This window comes from Tamandua tetradactyla, chromosome 11 (genome assembly GCF_023851605.1).
Source record: "Tamandua tetradactyla isolate mTamTet1 chromosome 11, mTamTet1.pri, whole genome shotgun sequence".
NCBI lineage: Eukaryota > Metazoa > Chordata > Mammalia > Pilosa > Myrmecophagidae > Tamandua > Tamandua tetradactyla.
Window position 1 is genome coordinate 31,336,261 of NC_135337.1, and position 11,539 is coordinate 31,347,799.

General features: G+C 39.5%; 1 pseudogene; it reads right to left on the reverse strand.

The window, feature by feature from the left end:
* Positions 1-10,327: 10,327 nt before the first annotated feature.
* Positions 10,328-11,291, reverse strand: LOC143649103 (inhibitor of growth protein 1 pseudogene; annotated as a pseudogene).
* Between the last annotated feature and the right edge of the window lie 248 nt (positions 11,292-11,539).

An 11,539-nucleotide genomic window follows, 5' to 3' on the forward strand; every position in this document is an offset into this window, starting at 1 on the left:
TAGAAGATATATGTGTCATAGACATAGATATAGATGAACATATCATTATATGTACAGAAGCATTATTGAGAAAATTTGAATACATTTCCATCAAATACGAAGAATTAATGATGGACTTGAATCTATAATATGTATCAAATTTTGTATTGTTAATTTTTGCTTTATGCAGAAATAGGTTATATTTAAAGTTTTGTTTAATCATAACCTTACTGTTTGTTAATCTTGCCAACAGACTTTTTATTTTATTTATTTATTTATTTATTTATTTATTTATTTGCTTGGGAAGGCACTGGGAATCGAACCCGGGTCTCCGGCAGACTTTTTTTTAACATTATGAAATTCTATCATTCTTTTTTGTGTATTTTTTGCTCTTAATTGAACACTCTGATATTAATATTATTAAACCTGAATTTTAGAGGACAACAAGGCTATAATTATCTGAAAGATTGCTCTGTTTGAAATACTCCAAAAGGATATGAATACTTATCATTGTCTTTGCAGCAAACAAAAAGTTGAATAATATTTTTCAATCATTTTTATTCAGTTTTCATAATCTTGTACTTGGTTTAATGTTCACTGGTACAAAAAAAAGTCTTGTAATTTTATTCATATTCTGTACTTATGTTAAGAAAGCTAGTCTGGTAATATGATTCAGTGTACATTGTCATATCTAGACATGCAAGGACCTATATTTTATTGTATTATTTGTTTTTTTGTATGTATTAGAAAATAAAAAATACAAATGAAATTAAATAAATAAATAAAGGTGAAACTGCAGCTAATGAACTGCCTGTCATCTTCTAGGTCATCATCAGGCTGACTGAGAAGCATTACAAACTTCCAGAAAATGAAGACATGGAAAACTCTGATCAGTATGAACTACTGGACATAATCTTGTTCATCAAATAAAGCCCATATTACTATGGGAGGGAAGTCTTTGAAATCTAAAGAAGGAAGTCTCAGGATAAATTGTGAGGTTCGGCACCATTTTATAAGATGGTTGGTTAATATTTGAAAGTCAAAATATTTAAATGATTCAATAATATTTAGATGGCTTCTGGAAGGTAAGTTTATAGCAAATCATCAAGAAAGAATTAAAATACTCTGGGGATTGTCAAACTTTAGAGGCCCATGCTGCTTTAAGGGCAGTTATCATTCTTCCTGCTTCTCTTAAAAAATCTCTTATTGCCACTAGACTGGAGGGGTTATGAAACAGAAGGAAAGAAGCAGCTGGCTTGGAGTGTGTTAGATAATAAGCCTACCTGGGAATTAAAATTATGTGTTTCCATCTTCCCTTGAATCATTAAGAGTAAGTGTAGTCTTATTTTGCCAATTCTTCAAGGCTTAAAATATGACTAATGACAACCTCCATAAATACTTCAAGCCCCACAAATACTTTTAAGATTCTATTTGTTAAATGGTAGTAATGATATCTGTCTCCCTCTTCAGTTAATTTGAGCATATAGGGAGGAACCAAGAAATATACATGACAACCCACCAAGATCTTTGGGAGAAACAACTACCTGTCTCTCTCCCATTAGCACATGACAGTAAAGGCAACTTTTGGATTCTTCCTATCTACTGGGTCAGCTCCTTCAGGGAAATATTGTAAACAAAAGGTATAATTATATTTGTTTCAGACAACTTCAAAGTGATAGCTATAATTCACCGAGTCAATCCTGCATTTTTATCTGGGGTCAGCATCTTGGAGAGTCAGTGCTTAAAAGGAGTTGTCTTGAAAGGCAATTGTTACTGGCATCATAGTCATCAGATGAGTTTTTGAATATACAGAACAGCTCCAGGAGCTCTGATGGAGGAGAAAAGACGAGTAAATAAAATGTACTTGCTATCAAGCAAACTATACCAAAAGAATCATACTTTTCTCAAATCCCACATTTATATCCTGGTGACTGTTCTTTAAAAATAAATAAATAAATATATAAAATATCTGGCAGTTTTTCACCTACTTACTTCTACTGCACTGAACCAAGCTACCATCATCTGTTGCCTGGATTATTGCATTCGCTTTTAACAGGTCTCTCTGCTTCTACCTTTGCTCTTCTACAGTCTATTCTTCACAGTAAGAGTAATCCTTTTAAAACGTAAGCCAGATCATGTCACTCCTGTGCTCATAACCCTCAATAGTTTCTATACTCAGAGTAAAAGCCAAAATCCTCACCACAGCCTATGAAGCCCTACATGCTCTGGCACCCACTGTGTTTCTCTAATGCCATCTCTTCTCATTCCATCCCATGCTCATTCTACAACGACATACTGGCCTCCAAGTACACAATTGTCTCAGGGCCTTTCACAAGCTATTCGCTCCACCTTGACTGCTCATCCTTCTGATTTCACTTGGTGTGCTGTCTTATTTCTTTCAGGTCTCTATCAATTGTCTCCATTTCAGAAAGGTCTTCTGTAACCATTCCATCTAAAATAGCACATGCCATCGCCCTCTATTCTTCATCTCCCACTTTTTCTCCATAGCATTTATCACCACCTTGCAATTGTAAATTTATTTGTTAATTTGTTTATAGTCTGTCTGCTCTCCCAACCTCAAACCTTCCATGAAGGCAGGAGAAGACATTCTCTGCTGTATCTCCACCATACAGGGCAGAGCTTGGAATGAAATAAATTGAATGAAGAAATAAAATGAGTGGAATATTATGGCAGGAATACTATGATCATTTATTCTAATTGTTCCATTTATCAATTGGCACATAACCTATCCCAAAACTTAGAGGCTTAAAGTGATCATTTCTTTTTTTTTTAACTAGCCGAGTTTCATTTATTTCTTTTTTAACTTTTTTATTAATTAAAAAAATTAACAAACAAAACATTAAGATATCATTCCATTCTACATATACAATCAGTAGTTCTTAATATCATCATGTAGTTGCATATTCATCACTTCCTAGAACACTTGCATGATCCAGAAAAAGAAATAAAAAGACAACAGAAAAAGAAATAAAACGATAACAGAGAAAAAAAAGATTATACATACCATACCCCTTACCCCTCGCCTTCATTTACCACCAGCATTTCAAACTAAATTTATTTTAACATTTGTTCCCCCCATTATTTATTTTTATTCCATATGTTCTACTCTTCTGTTGATATAGTAGCTAAAAGGTGCATCAGACACAAGGTTTTCACATTCACAGTCTCATTGTGAAAGCTATATCATTGTTCAATCATCATCAAGAAACATGGCTACTGGAACACAACTCTACACTTTCAGGCAGTCCCCTCCAGCCTCTCCACTACATCTTGAACAACAAGGTGATATCTACTTAATGCGTAAGAATAACCTCCAGGATAACCTCTCAACTCTGTTTGGAATCTCTCAGCCATTGACACTTTGTCTCATTTCACTCTTCCCCCTTTGGTCGAGAAGGTTCTCTCAATCCCTTGATGTTAATTCTCAACTTATTCTAGGGTTTTTCTCAGTCCCTTGATGCTGAGTCTCAGCTGATTCCAGGATTTCTGTCCCACATTGCCAGGAAGGTCCACACCCCTGGGAGTCATGTCCCACACAGAGAGGGGGAGGATGGTGAGACTGCTCATCATGTTGACTGGAGAGAGAGGCCACATCGGACCAACAAAAGAGGCTCTCTTGGGGGTGACTCTTAGGCCTAAATTTTAAGTAGACTTGACCTATACTTTGTGGGGTTAAGCCTCATATGAACAACCCCCAAGACTGGGGGCTCAGCCTATAGCTTTGGTTGTCCACACTGCTTGTGAGAATATCAAGAATTCAACTTGGGGAAGTTGAACCTCTCCCCACTCTCACCATTCCCCGAAGGGGGCTTGCAAATACTTTTCCACTCACTGATCAAATCACTCTGGGATTCATCGGGGCATCACTCTGGACAAACCAACAAAATCTTATGTCCTACCTGAGATTCCAAGTACTTATGGCATTCAATCAAACTATCTACATGAGTTATATTAGGAAATGCTCTAATCAAAATATAAATTTTGTAACAAATAAACATTTTTTGCTTTAGTCTCACACACAAGGTGACATTTTAAAGTATTAATTATAATCTATTTTCAGCACCCTGCAATAATGACACTCCTTTGTTCTTCCTCATGCAAAAACATTTTTAAAATTGGTACATTGTACATTTCACTATTATTATACACTCCAGGCATTCCTAGATTATACCATCTCGATCTTTACCATCTATCTTTCTTTCTGATTTCATTTATGTCCCCAGTCCTCCTCCCTCCATCATTCTCATATGCAGCCTCATTCAGTGTTTTAACATAATTACATTACAGTTAGGTAGTATTGTGCTGTCCATCTCTGAGTCCTGTTGCACAATATTCAGTCCTGTTGCACAATCTGTATCCCTTCAGCTCCAATTACCCAATATCTCACCCTATTTCTATCTCCGGATGGTCTGTTACCAAGGAAATATTCCAAGTTTATTCACTAATGTCAGCTCATATCAGTGAGACCATACAGTATTTGTCCCTTTGTTTCTGGCTAATCACACTCAGCATAATGTCCTCAAGGTCCATTCTTGTTGTTACATACTTCATAACTTTATTCTGTCTTACAGCTGCATAATATTCCATCTTATGTAAATGCCACAGTTTGTTTAGTCAACTGTCTGTTGATGGACATTTTGGCTGTTTCCATCTCTTGGTAATTGTTAATAATGCTGCTATAAACATTGGTGTGTAAATGTCCATTTGTGTCCTTGGCCTCGTGTCCTTTGAGTAGAGACAGCATATAGATGGGTCCTGTTTTTTAATCCATTCTGCCAGACTGTGTCTTTTGACTGGAGAGTTTAATCCATTAACATTCAGTGTTATTCCTGCATGGGTAGTACTTTCTTCTACTATTTTGCCTTCCGGATTTTTTATGTCATATCTAATTTTCCTTCTTTTTACCTTTACTCATAGTCTTCCTTTCTACACTCTTCTCCACACCTCTCTCTTCTGTCTTCGTATCTGTCTCTAGTGTTCCCTTTAGTATTTCTTGCAGAGCTGGTCTTTTGGTCACAAATTCTCTCAGTGATTTTTTGTCTGAAAATGTTTTAATTTCTCCCTCATTTTTGAAGGACAATTTTGCTGGATATAGAATTCTTGGTTGGCAGTTTTTCTCTTTTAATAATTTAAATATATTATCCCACTGTCTTCTCGCCTCCATGGTTTCTGCTGAGAGATCTGCGCATAGTCTTATTGGGCTTCCCTTGTATGTGATGGCTTGCTTTTCTCTTGAACCTCTGACATTCTGATTATTAAATGTCTTGAAGTATGTCTATTTGGATCTATTCTCTTTGGGGTACACTGCATTTCTTGGATCTGTAATTTTAAGTTTTTCATAAGAGTTGGGAAATTTTCAGTGATAATTTCCTCCATTAGTTTTTCTCCTCCTTTTCCCTTCTCTTCTCCTTCTGGGATACCCACAACACGTATATTCATGCGCTTCATATTGTCTTTCAATTCCCTGAGTCCCTGCTCATATTTTTCCATTTTTTTCCTATAGTTTCTGTTTCTTGTCAGATTTCAGATGTTCCGTCCTCTAGTTTTGAAATCCTATGTTCTGTCTCTCAAAATCTACCATTGTAGGTTTCCATTGTTTTTTTCATCTCTTCTACTGTGTCTTTCATTCCCATAAGTTCTGTGATTTGTTTTTTCAGACTTTCAGTTTCTTCTTTTTGTTCTTTCCTTGCCTTCTTTATATCCTCCCTCAATTCATTGATTTGGTTTTTGATGAGGTTTTCCATGTCTGTTCTTACATTCTGAATTAATTGTTTCAGCTCCTGTATGTCATTTGAATTGTTGGTTTGTTCCTTTGACTGGGCCATATCTTCAATTTTCCTAGTGTGATTTGTTATTTTTTGCTGGTGCCTAGGCATTTAATTACCTTAATTAGTTTATTCTGGAGATTGCTTTCACTTCTTTTATCTAGGGTTTTCTTGCTGGATGAATTTGTTGTCTATCTGTTCTTTGACATTCTGTTCAGCTTTATCTGGACCTTTAGCTTAATTTTTGTTTAACAGAGAATTTTTCAGTTCTTGTTTTCTTGTTTCTTGCCCTGCTTGTGTGGTGCTTTCCCCACACACACACACTTAGGAGGGTCTATTTAGATATTATATACCCCAGCCAGATTTTCCCAGACCAAACTGGCCTCCTATCAGGAGGAAAGAGTCACCTGCATAGGTTTTCCCTGAGGGTGAGACCCAGCAGGTTGAAAGACTTTCCTGTGAAGTCTCTGGACTCTGTTTTTCTTGTCCTGCCCTGTGTGTGGCGCTTGTCTGCCTGCAGGTCCCACCAGCATAAGATGATGGGGTACCTTTAACTTTGGCAGACTCTCCCTGCTGGGGGCGTGGTGGAGACAGAGGAGAGGTTGTAGGCTGGTTTTAATGGCTTCAAATTACCAAGCCCTGGGGTCTGAATTCCTTGATGGAGGGATTCTACCTGGGTGGGGCTTCACCCCTCCCCTGGGGAAGGCACAGGCTCCAGACAAGCCCCCAAAAGAGCTCACTTCTGCCTATGCCTGGGGCAGTTGCAGCCTGAAAAGGCCTGCCGCTGTATCCAGAGGCAGTCAAGCCTTTGTAGATACACAGCCACAAAAACCTCTGTTTCCTTCTTTTTTTTTCCCCCCTTTTTCTGTCAGTCCTGCCCTCTTGGTGCTGGGGCAAAAATGAGCAACCTCCACTTTGATCAGGTTCACCTAAGCTGGGGGCCTATTTTTAGTAGTCAGAATTTGTTAATTAGTTCCACAATTGGCGTTTGATTGTGCCCAGTCCCTGCTGCTGGTAAAGTCCTTTCCTTTCCCCTCTGGGAAGCGGCCTGTGGGGGAGGGGCGCTGGCTGCCGCAGCTTTGGGAACTCATGGTTCTGGGGGGTGCTCGCAGCCGGTCCAGCTGGTCCAAACTGGGGTACGCTGTTTGTCTGGTCACTGATGTGGCCCCAGGAGCTGTTCTGTACTGTTTCTGGTTATTTAGTAGTTGTTCTGGAGGACGAACTAAAATGCGCACTTTGTTAAGCCGCCATCTTGACCCGGAAGCCTTCATTTGTTTCTTAATGTCACATCTGTACAACTCTCATACATACAAGAGGAGACACACCTTGCTTCACATTAGCATGTGGCTGCATTTCCAATTATAATACAGCAAGTATACATTCCCTTGGAAATGTACATTTATACAGCTTATATAAATTAAAGACTGCTAAACTGTGATCTGTGAAGATAAAAGCATCATTTGACATGACTAAATCACTTCCATTTGGCTTAATATAAAATGTACTCAAATCATTTAAAAATGACCATTTGGGAAATGGGCCAGTATATAAAGTATTTGTCAGTAAAATTTTTTTTTTTTTAAATTTTTTTTATTAATCAAAAAAAAAGAAAAGAAATTAACACAACATTTAGAAATCATTCCATTCTACAAATGCACTCAGTAATTCTTAGTATCATCACATAGATGTATGATCATCATTTCTTAGTACATTTGCACCGATTTAGGAAAAGAACTAGCAAAACAGCAGAAAAAGATATAGAATGTTAATAGAGAGAAGAGAATTAAAATAATAATACTAATAATATATATATATATAAAAAGGAAAAAGAAAAAAACAAAAACAAAAGATACAAACACACAAACAAACAAACAAAAAACCATATTTCAGGTGCAGCTTCATTCAGTGTTCCAACCTAGTTACATTACACTTAGGTATTATTGTGCTGTCCATTTTTGAGTTTTTGTTTCTAGTCCTGTTGCACAGTCTGTATCCATTCAGCTCCACTTACCCATTATCTTACCCTGTTTCTAACTCCTGCTGGTCTCTGTTACCAATGATATATTCCAAGCTGATTCTCGAATGTCGGTTCACATCAGTGGGACCTTACAGTATTTGTCCTTTAGTTTTGGGCTAGACTCACTCAGCATAATGTTCTCTAGGTCCATCCATGTTATTACATGCTTCATAAGTTTAGTCTGTCTTAAAGCTGCATAATATTCCATCGTAGGTATACGCCACAGTTTGTTTAGCCACTCGTCTGTTGATGAACATTTTGGCTGTTTCCATCTCTTTGCAATTGTAGATAATGCTGCTATAAACACTGGTGTGCAAATGTCCGTCTGTGTCTTTGCCCTTAAGTCCTTTGAGTAGATACCTAGCAGTGGTATTGCTGGGTCGTAATCCATTCTGCCATTCTATGTCTTTTGATTGGGAAATTCAGTCCATTAACTTTTAGTATTATTACTGTTTGGATAATATTTTCCTCTACCATTTTGGCTTTTGTATTATATATATCATATCTGATTTTCCTTCTTTCTACACTTTACTCCATACCTCTCTCTTCTGTCTTTTCGTATCTGACTCTAGTGCTCCCTTTAGTATTTCTTGCAGAGCTGGTCTCTTGGTCACAAATTCTCTCAGTGACTTTTTGTCTATAAATGTTTTAATTTCTCCTTCATTTTTGAAGGACAATTTTGCTGGATATAGGAGTCTTGGTTGGCAGTTTTTCTCTTTTAGTGATTTAAATATATCATCCCACTGTCTTCTAGCTTCCATGGTTTCTGCTGAGAAATCTACACATAGTCTTATTGGGTTTCCCTTGTATGTGACAGATTGTTTTTCTCTTGCTGCTTTCAAGATCCTCTCTTTCTCTTTGACCTCTGACATTCTAACTCGTAAGTGTCTTGGAGAACGCCTATTTGGGTCTATTCTCTTTGGGGTGCGCTGCACTTCTTGGATCTGCAAATTTAGGTCTTTCATAAGAGTTGGGAAATTTTCAGTGATAATTTCTTCCATTAGTTTTTCTCCTCCTTTTCCCTTCTCTTCTCCTTCTGGGACACCCACAACACGTATATTTGTGCGCTTCATATTGTCATTCAGTTCCCTGATCCCCTGCTCAAGTTTTTCCATTCTTTTCCCTATAGTTTCTGTTTCTTTTTGGAATTCAGATGTTCCATCCTCCAGTTCACTAATTGTAGCTTCTGTCTCTTTAGATCTACCATTGTAGGTATCCATTGTTTTTTCCATTTTTTCTTCTTTGTCCTTCACTCCCATAAGTTCTGTGATTTGTTTTTTCAGATTTTCTATTTCTTCTTTTTGTTCAGCCCATGTCTTCTTCATGTCCTCCCTCAATTTATTGATTTGGTTTTTGAAGAGTTTTTCCATTTCTGTTCGTATATTCAGCATTAGTTGTCTCAGCTCCTGTATCTCATTTGAACTATTGGTTTGTTCCTTTGACTGGGCCATATCTTCAATTTTCCGAGCGTCATCCATTATTTTCTGCTGGTGTCTGGGCATTTGATCAGATTTCCCTGGGTGTGGGACCCAGCTGGTTGAAAGGTTTTTCTGTGAAATCTCTGGGCTCTGTTTTTCTTTTCCTGCCCAGTAGGTGGCGCTCGTGGCGCTCGTCTGTCTGCACGGCAGTCGGCCTGGGAAACCGCGCGTGGAGGCGGGGGCCGCCGCGGCTTGGGAAAGTGCCGGTCCTAATTGCCCAGCTGGCCCGAAACGCCAAGCGTGACGGGAGGGCCCCGCTATCCAACGTTCCCAGTCAGACCGGGGAGCCACGTGCGTGGAGGGGACCCCAGTCGCCAGCCGCCCCGGCCGGGAAAACGCGCACCCCTCGGGTATCTCACCGCAGCAGATTCTCCCTGCCCGTTCAGCTGTTCCAGAATGGGGTACGCTGTCTTTTTGGTCTCTGTCGTGACTCCGGGAGCTGTTTCGTATTGTTTCTGTTTCTTTAGTTGCTTTTCTGGAGGAGGAACTAAGACCCGCGGGTCTTACTAAGCCGCCATCTTCTCCGGAAGTCTGTCAGTAAAATTTAACCATTTTTCCTTTTAAAAAATAATCTTCTAACTTCAAACTTTTGGTACTGAAATATCATATGGATATACATCATGGTAGCAAGAAACAAATTTGCTATAGGTTTTATTTTTAGCAACATGGCTAATAAAAAAAAAATGTGTTCATGAAGTGATAACAGTATTTTTATTAAAATATCAAATGGAATCTTTTTCTATCTGCGTTTTAATGCATTTGGTTGCTTCCAATCAAAAAAAAAAAGAAAAGAAAAATCAGTTAAGACTCAGTTGACTGGTTAATCCAAACCTGTATTTGCAGTTTCTGAAATGTTGATCCATAGGTCACTTTTTTGTTACATGTGTGTACCAATGAAAACAAAAGGGGGGGAACCCACTGCCATTTCTGTAAAAGGAATGGCTCCTTTTCTGACATTCTTTAAAAATATACATTTTATAATCCTTACATCTCAACAAAGGTGGCAATGCTGTAATAAATACACTGGTTTGTTCTATTTTCCTGACTAGTAAATGAATGTCCACAAACTACCTGTTGTATGCTCTCTCCTTTTTGGATTTCTCCAGTGCTTTGTCCATTGTTTTTCATTTTCTCCTCTACATTTGGGACAGTACCTCTTGCCCTTTGGTTTATGATTTAGTCCCAGGCAGGAGAAATAAACTACTCAATGGGGCACTCATCACTGTCACAGTCTATCCTTTCTCTATAGGAGACCTGATTGCACCGACACTACTTTGATTCACTCGGGGCGATGGAAAGTCTGCAGGGGACGCTTCCCTCTCTGCTTTGGCGTTTGAGCGTTTCTTTTTCTTTGGCGTTTTTGCTTTCTTCTCCTTCGCAGTTCCTGAGGCGATGTCATCGTGATCAAGATTATTAGATGCATTCTCTCGATTCTCATTGTTGCGTTCTTTTATTATTGGGCTTTTCTGCCTTAGTGATTGTCTCATTCTTCGACTTATCTTGGCTGGTTTTGCCACTGTTGCCAGTAGTGTCATTGATCTCTTGATGTGCCTCAAAAAGTTCTACACCACTGTCCTCTTGTCTGATATGGTTCTCAACTAGATCTACCCCTGACTCACAATCTGACTCTTTTCATCGCCCAGTTCCTGGCTCTGAATCACAGCTCTCTGAATGCGATGCAGAGCTCTCCTCTTCTGTGTACCGCCGGTCTCACGCTTCTATTTCTCATAATATCCATCCAATCCCTTTAAAATTTGTTTCGTGAAGCGACAGAGGCGGAAGCCTCGCAAACCGCACGGCCACCAGGAGGAGCCCCACTCCGCCGGCGTCCGCGCAGCCGAGGGCAACGACCCTCTCCAGCCGCAGGACCCTGGGTCAGGAGGGGAGTGGGACCTGGCAGTCTGCGGGCACACCCTCGCGGCCGGAGACCTGGGCAGCACCGGCTCGCTCCCTCTGACGCTGCGCCATCAACCTTACCAGCAGCGCGGCTCGCCGACTCCCGGCCACCCGCCTGCCCCTCCCCGCCGCCATTGCCCTGCGGCCAGAAGTCTCATTATTTATTTTGGTTGCTTTGGACTCTACAAGTTGGACAGGTCTCAGCAAGGCTGGCTTGTCTCTGCTTCATTCAGAGTTAAATGGAACAGCTCCACAGGGGCTAGAGGAACCACATTCAAGACAGCTCATTCATATGGCTGAGAGTTTGGAGTTTGCAGTTGGCTGGGAATATAGTTCCTCTCCAAGACGTCTTGAGCTTTCTCACGGAGTCGTGTCTAGGTTCT